The 12,426-nt window shown below is 48.8% G+C and overlaps 1 long non-coding RNA gene across 1 annotated transcript; it reads right to left on the bottom strand.

The window, feature by feature from the left end:
• Window positions 1-1,145: 1,145 nt before the first annotated feature.
• On the bottom strand, window positions 1,146-2,757 carry LOC125942950 (uncharacterized). Its single transcript, XR_007465438.1, has 2 exons — window positions 2,293-2,757; window positions 1,146-1,279 (listed from the first exon to the last, which is right to left on the bottom strand). It is a non-coding gene; the product is annotated as an uncharacterized LOC125942950 (long non-coding RNA).
• Between the last annotated feature and the right edge of the window lie 9,669 nt (window positions 2,758-12,426).

The following is a 12,426-nucleotide window of genomic DNA, read 5'->3' as shown; positions in this document are numbered from 1 at the left end:
CCTGCGAGTCGAATGCGGCTTTCTAAATCAACGTGAGCCGACCAAATGGAATATTGAGGCCTAAATCCTATTTGTCTCGAGCACAGAATACCACGAGAAGAAGTAAATTCAAGGAGCCGGACATGAATTACTTTTTCTACAATTTTTACTAGATTCAATGTAAGTGCAATTGGCCGAATGTTGTCCAAGATATATCCGAGGTTTTGTTTTTTAAACAAAAGCACAATTTTTGCAATTTTCCAAGAGGTCGGAATCCATGTATATTGTAGTGAACAGTTAACTATATTGACACGTATACATGTTTATCTTTCACCGGTGGCCGCTTTCCACCGGCTAACAAGTGTTAAACGTTATCGCTCGGCGCAGGACGCGCCTGCATCGGAAGCTTCTCGAACGTTATCGATGCTTCTATCCTTCGTCTGTGGTCACCGACACTCATGTAATCTGATTGTATGAGCGACGCGAATTGTCTAGAACTTTCTGGAAGACACGCGGGCATCAGGGATTAATCTGGAACCTTCGATGACTCAGGTATAAAAGCCGACGCGTTTCGCTGCTGATCAGATTTCGACGACCGCCGACTGTGTTCGCCGCTTTCGTTGTGCTTCGAGTGTAGCTTGCTTTTGTGGGCACAGGTTCGCCCAATAAACAACCAGTTTCGTCACACAGTTTTACTACTGTTTACTTCAGCGTCGCTACTACGTGACAATATTCAAGAGCTCATCTGGGAAAGACTTAAACAATAATTTAATCGTAGTAATGGTGATACGGTCTGGACCAGGAGCCGATTGATGTGCAGTCAAGATGACATCGGATAATTCTGTCATGGTAACTTCATAGAGAAAGGAATTCAACAAGAGGGGACACTCCCATAGGGCCCAGCGGCCAAATTGACTGCAGCGTGCCAAGCGGTCGGTGTCGATCACTTACATCACTTCCGGTTTCGGTTTTGGGCGCGCGTATTTTGAACGCAAGCTAGCACGCCGGCTGCGCCCCCCCCCCCCTTTTTCTTTCCCTTTTTTTTTTTTTTTTTTGCTCTTCGTGCAGAATCGGCTTATTATTTAGTAAAAATGATTGCGAACGATCTCGTAAAGTCCCATCGAATCTGTGCCACGTGCAATTTCACAAAGTATAGACGCAAGACCTTTTGTGCAATGAGGAAATATTTATTTTGCTCTATATAAAAGCTCGTTCCGCGCTTTTTGTGCGTTCATCCAACGTTGTGACACCAGCAGGTAAGGCAGTAGTTCCTGTATGAAGCTCCACCGGACGGTACCAGCTGAAAAAAAAGTAAATTACAAGCATGTTACATTTGCAAGCTCGTAACAGCATGTTACAAGCATGAGTCATTTTGGTATTTAGACATAGGAATACTGCGAGGCAAAACGTGCGAAAGCGGTGAATGGGCGGCATTACAAACAAAAGCAATTCGCTTTTACATACATGGCGTAGAAAATACCCGACTCATCCCAAACATATATGAAAACATCTGATTTCCAAGCATTCCCCAATTTCCGGGTATTATTTCCTGCACTTAGGCAGCACAAATACACGAGCGACTTCGCGTTTCCAAAACTTGGCCTCGGGCGACGCGACGGTACGCGACATACACAGAGACGGACGCAACAGGCACTCAAGACAAATGCGTGGGTGCAATGCCGTTTTTCAGTCCTTTAGAAGACGTAATTTTCGAATTACAAGTTTCTGATATGTTCATCGTTCGCGCGTTCTGCCGGCGCCAGCAGCACACCCCATGCATGTTATCACTCTTGGCAATCGCCCATCGCGTTTTCAACAGGCGTGAGTACCGAAAGAAGGTATATGTTGTTGCGGAGCCACAAAAAACGTCACAGACTTGTCCCTCTAAGATTTATTACACGCCAAACTAACTTTATCACCACAGCCGAGCTGCTTATCGCTAACTGCGTCACAGCGCGCTGTGCGGCCAGCGTGCCTCAAAAGTACCCCAGAAAGTAACGAAATTACTTTTCAGTAATGTCTGGCGTCAGAGAAAGCGGCACAAACTTCTCCTAGCAAGATGCACTAGACTACACACCACGGCTAAGTTCTCGCTAACTGCGACACGGCGCCCTGTGCGGCCAGTGTGGCTCAAAAACCGAAATATGTTACAATAGTCCCCTAGGAAGCGTCGGAAACATGTCTCAGCACGATTCATTTACTCAAATTAACTGCGCCAGGATGGCCGAGCTGTTTTTCTCTAAATGCGTCTTTAGTCTCGGTCCCGTGCCGTAAGCCTAATTGCGTCGTAGACTGTGAAACAAGATTTCTCACCTTGCCGTAGTCCAATAGTGCAGTGGTGTCTTGTCCCAGTGCAGAAGGAACGCAAGAATACGCCGAGAGCCCAATGAACCAGGTTACGTTTAAAAAAGAAAAAAAAAAAGGAGACAGACGGGTCGCCGCGCGCGAGCGCTCAAACGCGCGCGCAGCCATCCTCGCTGGCTTCGGGGGAGTGTCTGGCGGATGACGCATGTATCTGGCGCGTCATTGACCTGTGGCTAGGTAAGGCAAGGAAAATAAGTCGCAAAGCTTAAGTTCATTTATACGCAAAACGTTTTAGTTTTCGCGGCAAAGAATTAAAAAAATAAATGAGTGCCTGTTAACTTAAGTTCACTTTCTTTTTTTTTCGATGCTCGCGGCAGCTAACGTTCGGTGTCAAAAGTATAGCGTGACGTATGGTGACGTGTTTCCTGTTGCCAGTTTTTGCCGAGTGTCCCCTCTTGTTGAATTTCTTTCTCTATGGTAACTTCTACAAATTCAGATGTCGAAATTTTGAACCTCCTCGGTCTGGGACACAGCGAAGAAAAGCGTGCTTCAAGCCCTTTCGCGATATTATTTAGTGAATCCGCCGCTTCTTTGGGGGATAGAACAGCAGAAAATGACCATACGGACTGTTGAACATCTTTTTTGTTGCGTAAGAACCTAAATAGTGCCGATCTTCTTTCTGGTTTTGACAAAGACGTATTTAGTGCATTTTTTTGTTCATCTTTAGCTATCGCCACAGTTCGTTTAAATAGAGCTGCATAGAATTTATAGTCCATCCAATTTTTCGGTGAATGATTATGTTGGAGGCTTTTCCACGCTGCTTTTCTTCGCCTATAATCCCGTGTGCAAGCATCGTTCCACCATGATTACTTCGACGGCGAGCTGCAAGACATAACCGTAAGCTCAGCAGGCTGAATAGAAGAGTTTAAAAGCGATACCACTGATTCAGCCCTCCGTTGTTCATCATAAGTACTCAACGCTGATAAGCCTGCATTTATAGTTGATTTATAAGTTTTATAATTAATGAGTCGTCTTTGCCGTATAATAGGAGCCTGACGTGAAAGCATAATTTCAAAAGTGATGGGTAAGTGATCGCTACTTGTTCCATTGTTAAAGGTGTCCCAATATGAAATAGACATGTTAGCTGAGGAGAAAGTCAGATCAAATGCAGAAGAGAATCGCCCACGTAGAAAGGTAATTTGTCCTGAATTGTGACATTGAAAATTGTTGTCATGCACCCAATTCCACAACCTCTTTCCACAACCATCCGTTTTAATTCCCCAAGAAGTATGATGCGAATTAAAAACTCCTGCCAAGAGCGTTGCATTTGAACAGTTTCGGAACAGCGAGTCCAGGTGATCAGTGTTCTTGACTCCATTCGGGAAGTACGTATTAACCACTGTAAACACAGAGCAACCTGGCAGCAAAAAATCTAATCCTAAAATTTCGCAGTCTGAACACACATGTTCAAAAGTTACAGTTACCTTACGATACATTTTTGATGAAACTAGTATTAGCAGCCCACCGCCCCTACCTGGACGATGTAAACGAAATGTTCGAAAATTATTAATAGTAAATCTTTGATGTGACGAAAGCCATGATTCTTGAAGTAAAATAACATCTGGTATTATTGTGTGTACTAAATAAAGAAGGCCAACGTAACCTGAGGATATAGAGCGGCAATTCCATTGGAGAACTTTTACTGATGCTATGGGGACCCTAGAATGGGTGATTCCACGGCAGAACGCAACGCATCCTGCTCGTGGTGATCATTGTTCTTTCCTTTTTTAGGCTTAGATTTAGGAGTATCCGTGGGAGAAAGTGGGGAACCCTTGCGTCTATTGCTGATGGTCCCAAGCCTCATGTGTCCAAATGAGTGGCTAGGTCCCGCAGTTGCTGAGACCGGAGAACAAACTGAGGTATTGGACTCAACCTCTGCCTGATTTTCAAAGTTCGATTCATTTTAATGGCGCGTGGGAATACTACATGGAGTGGGGTCAGCAGCAGCAGAGTGCGATTGAAGGAGGCTATTAAATTTGGCAGTTAGCATCTCAGTAATACCTTCGGCAAAAGTATTAAACAGTCGCTCCATAATTATTGGCATTGCCTTGTCAATGGCTGCGGCTACAGCGGCCGAAACTGTGGCTTCTAGAGATGTTGACTAACGGGAAGCAGCTGCTGCGTAACCAACATCGCGCTCCTTTATTCCTGATATTGCTTCCGCACGGGAACAATGACGTTTCTCCGCGATCTCAAGCACCTGAATCTCATGGCCTCGCGCAGGGTAGTTACTATCTGTAGCACTATGAGATCTATCGCACAACCAACACCTAGGTGCATTTTCGTCGCAGGTTGATGTAGAGTGAGAGCCGCCGCCAGCATCTCACTGAAGATCTACATGCATTAGCACTGTGGCCAAATCTCCAGCAGTTTCGGCACTGCAATGGCCTAGGTGACAATGTCTCCACGCGGAACAAATACGGCCAAGCCTTCACTTCAGACGGGCGCGTTAAACCGGCGAACGAGACGATGACGCTCTCAGTTGGGACTCGGTTATCACCCACCGACCTATTGCATCTATAAACAGAAACAACACCAGCCGGAGAGAGCATCTTCAAAAGGGCCTCAGGAGTAATATCGGTAGGAACCCCGTGAACAATGCCTTTCACGCATGCGAGATGAGGAGGGACGAAAGCACGAACCGCGATGCTAGTGAAACTCGTGCAGTTAAGCAAATCATTAAGGCACTGAGCATTAGAAGACTTACATAGAATGCCTGTCTTGCCAAAACGCCTCACCTCCGAGATGTCAACGAAGTGCTCGGTAATACCGCGCAGCTCCTCCTGGAACCTTTCTGATTCGGTTAGCCGAATGGAACCACCATCCGTGGGAACGAGCGCCACGGACAAGGTACTGACTCCGTTCCGAAAAAAACACTCCAGGGGCACCGACTCAGTGGGACGGCTAGCCGACCAGGGCGTGCCCTGGCCGGGACCGGAGACCGGCATTCACGGTCCCTGGAAAAAAAAACCTATAGAAGAAACAAAGCCCTACGAGCAGTTAAAATGTGGCCAATCCCCTTTCGGATACGAGACAAGAGGCAGAACGGTGGCCGGAACCACAGAATCGCGAGAGCACGTCCGACAGCGACGGAGCTCGAACCTCACTGTTACGGGCCCGGTACAAAAGCAGCGAGCCGAACGTCGTCTTCCTTCTCACTGCCAGTCCCCGTGGTCATTTGCGCTCATTCTGTCCTCTGTTACGAAAGCTCGTGACTATATATATATATATATATATATATATATATATATATATATATATATATATATATATATATATATATAATTTGTCGACGTTGCCAGCAAGACGAAAGGCGTGGCTATGACGGTTTTGAACGGGACGGCTTTTCGTCTCCTGGACCAAACCAACGTCGCTCTTAGCCAACTTATTCACGTCGTTCACCATCTCCGCCAAACTTCGGCGCAGCCAATGCTTCCCGTTTCCCGTGTCGTTGCTCTCCTTCACCGATTCGGCGCGCCTCTTCACCACTGTGATCCGCGACTTCAACCTCTGCTCATTGCCCGGAAAGCTAAGATGCGCAGCTTCAGCAGGAAAGCTGCATATTTCGGACTGCATCAAACTCCCCATCAAATATATCGTTGGTGTATGCTGAAGGTGTACGGACAGAAGCCTTAGTGGACACATGGCGCTTCCCTTTCTGTTATTAGTTTGGACTTGTGTTCCCGCTTGAGAAATGTGAAGACGCCATATTGTGACCCTCCCCTTCGTTGTGCAAACGTAGTTCTTGTTGAGCCCTTTTGTGTTTGCACAGCGCGAGTTTTTATTGATGGCAACCTTCACCATATTCAGTTTATCGTACTGTCTTCGTGTACTTATCCCCTAATCTTGGGATGAGACTTCCTTTCATCAGCGTCGGCTTTGATATCTTGTCGTCAACGATTGATTCAAATGACGGCAACTGAATTCTCCTCTGATGTCGACGATCGCAGCCTGCGTTTCGTAACAACTGCGGATTGTTTCATTCCCCCGGGCGATGAGAATATTCTGACACTGACTTCCAATATTATCGTTAATGGTGACGTGTTCCTTGCACCGTGCGGTCGCTGTGTATCTAAGGGACTTACCATTCCTCCTAGCCTGGTGCGTTTTCAGGACAGTAGAGCATTGGTCACTGCACCTAACCCAACTTCTTCGCGACGACATGTACAGTTCCAGGGCACAACGGTAACTTGCTTTGCTGAAACCAAACCTGTTTCGCTGGTTCCACTTCGTGCAGAATCGCCACCTTCCTCTGGCATTACTGATGATCATGCTGCGACCGCTGCTCTAACTGCCACGATAAATCCGGCTCTGGCTGCTGCGCAGAATACGGAACTTTTAGCCCTTCTACAGAAACACAGCATTTCATCTTGAAACTGTAGTGCGCACACAAGAAAGCGCCTGTCTGTTACCTTTGCCTTGTGTCCTCGTTTCTTGTGTGCGCGCTACAGTTTCAAGATGAATAGCTACCAACTCGCCCAACTTTCAGTACTTTTACACAGCATTTCGTTTGACATCCACTCCAAGCTTCTGGGGCGCACTTCCGTCGTTGTATATCGCATCGACGCCGCGGCAGTTCCATTGTGCGCCGCCGTCCATATCGCGTGTCTTCCGTGGAGCGAAAAATCATAGAGGACAACGTTGCTGACATGCTCCAACGAGACATCATCCGCCCATCGTCTATCTCATGGTCATCTCCAGTTGCGTTGGTCCGAAAGAAGGACGGCTCTGTTCGATTTTGCGTCGATTATCGATCCCTTAATAAGATCACGCGCAAAGACGTATATCCGAGGCCGCGAATTCACGATGCCCTCGACACCCTTCAGGGCACTCAATATTCCTGAAGCCTCGACCTCAGGTCAGGCTATTGGCAAATACCTATGCACGAAGCGGACAAGAACAAGACAGCCTTTGCAACACCGAACGGACTTTACGAGTTTCACGTAATGCCTTTTGGTTTATGCAACGTTCTTGCAACAATTGAACGGATCATAGACACTGTCTTGCGTGGCCTCAAGTGGAAAACTTGTTTTTGTTATCTCGACGACATCGTTATTTTGTTCATACAGTTTTTGTCGGCACCTTGAGCGTTCGGACGTAGTTTTGAGATGCCTTTCCAAAGCTTTACTTCAGCTTTGGAACACAAAAAAGTGCCCCTTCGCCAGCAAGAACATAAAAGTGTTGGGTCACCTTGTCAGTAAAGATGGCGTCCGACCAGACCCCGACAAGGTTGCTGCGGTGCTTCGCTTCCCTCGCCCAGAAAAGCAAAAACACTTACGAAGTTTCCTTAGCCTGGCGTCTTGCTTCCGCCACATCATCAACCACTTTGCTGCCATTGCGTCACCACTGCACAAGCTTCTCACCTCGGGCACTGCCTTCACTTGTCCAGACGGCAGCGAGTTTGCTTTCCAAGCCCTCAAACGGGCATTAACATCATACCGAGTCTTCCGTCACTTCGATAAGAACGCCCCTACTTTTCTGCACACCGACGCTAGCGGCCATGGAGTCGGTGCTGTCCTTCTACAGAGTGATAGCACTTCTTGAGAAAGAGTTGTTGCGCATGCCAGTCGCGCACTCATGGCAGCGGAACATTCCGAACAGGAATGTCTCGCAGTAGTAGTTTGGGCTGTACAAAAGTTTCGACCATGCCTTTATCGACACACTTCACTGTAATTACCGACCACCACGCCTTATGCTGGTTATCATCACTGAAAATTTTGTCTGGACGCCTTGGCCGCTGGATACTCCGTTTGCAAGAGTACACTTTTGACGTTTTGTATGGCAAAAAAACATCAAGATGCCGACGCTCTCTCTCGCTGCCCCCTGCCACTTCCATCTTCGAGAGACCCCCTTCCTTCTTCGTCCTTGATGAAGACGCCGCATCGTCGCTTGTGTTATCCCTAGCCGCCGCTGACCCGGCATCCTCCAATCATTGCGCTCAGTTCGCTTCATGTCAACGCGACGATCCATACTGAAGCCGGATTATTCAACGCCTCCGTGGAGCTCTCCTCCATCTAATGCCAGATCACGTCACCAACTACGGCAGTTTAAACTCGAAGACACTGTGGTGCACCATTATGTTTATACTACCGATGGACACAAGTGGGTTACCGTTCTACCACGTTCACTGCGTTCGCACGTCCTCGAAGCTTTTCACGACGACTCACTGCTGGCCCCTTGGGTTTTCACAAAACGTACAGCCGTATTAAAGGCCGCTTCTTCTGGCCTGGCCTGTCTACCTTCGTGGCTAAGTACGCCACTTCGTGCGCACTTTGTCAACGCCGGAAACGATCCACTTCACCCCCTGCTGGCCTTTTACAGCCACTACCGTGTCCGAGACACACTTTGACGTCGTTGGGATAGACCTAGTCGGCCCTCTTCCCATAACGCAAGCAGGTCATTGATGGGTCGTGACAGCTGTCGACCATCTTACACGGTACGCAGAGGCCGCTCCTCTACACTCGGATTCTGCCTCAGACGCTGTCGCTTTCTTTCTGCAAGCCATTGTGTTGCGTCATGGTGTACCTCGCGTCTTGCTGAGTGATCCCGGCAAGGCTTTTCTGACAACAGTGCTCGAAGACGTATTGCGAGCTTCTGCCACGGTTCATAAGCATTATATTGACGCCTCATCGTCTCATCTGTACATACTCCTCATTACGACTTGAGACCCTCGTTGTGGGACTTTGGTTCGGGACAATAAAGGAGAGACTTGCGACCTAACCGTTGTCTTACAATATATACTGTATATTGTAATGAAGAGAAGCAGACAATCAGCCGTCCGCCAGAACGCCTGTTTACTTCTGCCTTTTCTTCTCTCTGCCCACGCCCGCAGTCCGAGCGCGCAAGCATAGGTGCATCTTTCTCTTCATTACACTCGGCCACGCTGTAGAAGATAGCTCCAGTGGTTGTGAGGGCACGCCGATGATGGAAAACTAGGGAAGGCCGTCCTGTGTGCAACCAGCATCTCTGGGGGTTGGCACTGAGTGTTGCGATCGGGTCGCATGTCTCGTCGATGATTATCCCGTCGCAATTGGGCACGTAGGGCAGAAGATTGTGCACAATGAGCAGCTGCTCTGCTCAGCCGTCGCGTGCCTCTTCGCAATGTTACCGCAAAATGATCGAGGCTCGTCGTTGCGTTCCCAGACGCAGAGAACGTTCCCAGTTATCGTGCCCGCAACTTACCTGTAGTGATACTTGAAGAACTCATCTCCTAAACTTTGAGAAAAAAAAGAGAGTGTGTTACTCTTGTAGGTACGTCCTGCTTTCCAAGTCTCCGTGAAGAGACGCGTCAACTCTCTTTTGAGCCACATGACGCTCCGACGAGAGGGTTTACGTGTGCTTTTAACACACGTAAACTAGCAAATCAGAACTCGTAAAAAAAAGAGTCCAAAGACTCTTACTTATTGTGTAGCAAGACTCTTGCTACACAATATTAGTAGCATCTGTATTATGAAGCATGATATATTGGAAACGAACCACCGCTGCCCCAAGTGTCATCTGGTGGGTGACCAACTGTTGAGCTCGTTCAGCGCATAGGCGCGGCTCGCAGCCTAGTCAAAATGAATGCTGGGGCCGTGACAAGGGCACCTAAAAGCTAGAGCGCATCCTGGAAAAACAACCCGTGTGCGTGGAAGCACCGCTTTTTTTAACCTTAATTTCAAGGAAAAAATTAAATCGTGGCCACATTAGTTTCGTTAAATTTCACGGTATACATGGGTCGATCATGTCGCATTTCGGAGGCGTGGCACTTTGGGAGGACAAACAGAGGCTCACGAAATTGCGACACACATATGGAGCGGCTTTGCTCCGGCAGTAACACGTGGATGACATGCACACTGCACAACAACGCCCGGGTCACCTCATTGGTGTTATTCTATCTGGGGAAAATATCGCAATACCAGCAGCGTACGCAAACAAGCGTAGCAGTAAGTATTGCTGCGAGTTTTTCTAGTGCTATGTCATACCGGGGAACGTAGTTGGCGGCCAAAGGCGGGACTGTCGAATGCTACGTTAGACGCCTTCCAGCTCGGTAGCGGGCAGTTGCAATCTAGGAAAACGCGTTTTTCTTTAAATTAAGCATTCTCTTGGCACGAAATAAGTACTACGAGGTTTCTGTAATGGTGGTTCTTGCAGCAGTCAGCGCGAACCTTATCTTTCCCTTTAGTGCCCCTTTAACAATAACGGGACCGGTGCGACTGAGCAAAAATATGGGGCCAACTTTGCGCCCCTCACCCCCCTAGATGATTAGAGGGGGCGGCCGCCCCACCTGACCCCCCCCCCCCCCCCCGTGCGCACGCCTATGTGTGTAGGGAAAGGTAAATGGACGAAGTGCACTTCGGCGTGGACCAAACATGCACGAATTCTGACTTGTGTGGGGAACATTGAAGGCCGCAGTACGCCGCATATTCGTCCACTATATGCGCTGCGGTTTGCAAGCTGTCCTTCATGTTGCCGAGGTTGCCCTCTGTGGCCCACAGCGTGATGACGGCATAAAGCGCATGCTTTACCCCGTCGACAGCATCCAGCCGGGCCGGGAGCTCTACCATATAGCTAAGTTTAAAAAAATCACAGCATATCCACAAGGTGAATGATGATGATGGGGCGAAGCTCCGGAGGTATCATCGGTAAACCGTGAATACGCCGAGTAATTCGCCCAGTATATGATCAAGTAAACACGTGAGAAACAGTGTGTGTATATATACAATACGTTTTATTTTCTTAGACGCTTCTTCTTGGATGCTTGGTTTGCGGAGTCCCTTCATTACCACGGCTTTGTGGTCCGTGAAATGAAGGGATAACGGTTGGATAACGCCGCTGCTTCGCGTTCGCGAACGCCTGAGTATTCGCGCCGCAGCCGTGCCGCTTCTACCTCTCGTTCTCGCACTACGGGGTCTTCGCGCCGCCGCCGCGCTGCCTGTCGTGAAGCCGCGGCCTCGCAGGCTCTCTCACCGCGGCATTCTGCCTGCGAGCGCGCGCCGCCGCCGCCTCCACTCCACAGCCTCGTCTTCCATCCGGCGACTCCGAGCGAAAGAGAAAGCAGCGGTAACCCGTCGCACTACATTTTAGGTTTTCTCATCAACGATGAGAAGGACGGACGGACGGGACGGACGGACGGACGGACGGGACGGACGGACGGACGGACGGACGGACGGACGGACGGGACGGACGGACGGACGGACGGACGGACGGACGGACGGGACGGACGGACGGACGGACGGACGGACGGACGGACGGACGGACGGACGGACGGACGGACGGATGGACGGACGGACGGACGGACGGACGGATGGATGGATGGATGGATGGATGGATGGATGGATGGATGGATGGATGGATGGATGGATGGATGGATGGATGGATGTGGCTGAACCCTTTAAACTGGGCGGTGGCATACGCCACCTAGCCATGACTATTAACATATTTTGTACTTTGTGGTAGGTGAAATTTCACCCCTGCCTTGATTTTATCCACCAATCAGATAACCTCTGTTTGGTTATTTCTACCTGCTTAAAGTCTATTTTGCCTTCACTGTCCCTAAACCCCAATGCTTTGAAAAAATCAGCCCGTTGCTTTGCACTGTAGGGTTAAGCCCTTTACAGAAAAGTATGAGGTGTTCAGCCGTTTCCTCTTCTTCTCCACACGCACAGCACAACTGTTTCCTTAACCTTTTTCTTAACCGCTGTTTCCTGGTTTGCACCCCTCCTGCAGTCCAAATATTTGATTGACAGTTTTCTGGTCAGCTTCCTCCATTTTGTATCAACATTCCTCATGTACAAATAACTGAAAACTCTCCTTGCCCACCGCTTTTCTGCCATTTCTCTCAATCGCTCCTCAAATTCTATCTTGCTGCTGGCTTCCCTGCCCTCGAATGACGTCCATCCCATGTCACCCTGTACCCCCTGATTTGGTGTATTTCCGTGTGCTCCCAGAGCCAGTCTACCTACCCCTCGCTGCTTAACTTCCAACCTTGCTCGAACCTCTGATCTCATGCACAGGACCGCATTGCCGAAAGTCAAACTAGGGACCATAACCCCTTTCCAAATCCCTCTCACCACTTCGTACCTATTGTAATTCCACAGTGTC

This window comes from Dermacentor silvarum, chromosome 2 (genome assembly GCF_013339745.2).
Source record: "Dermacentor silvarum isolate Dsil-2018 chromosome 2, BIME_Dsil_1.4, whole genome shotgun sequence".
NCBI lineage: Eukaryota > Metazoa > Arthropoda > Arachnida > Ixodida > Ixodidae > Dermacentor > Dermacentor silvarum.
The sequence above is the reverse complement of the archived record's forward strand: the minus strand, read 5'-3'. Positions and strand labels throughout refer to the sequence as shown.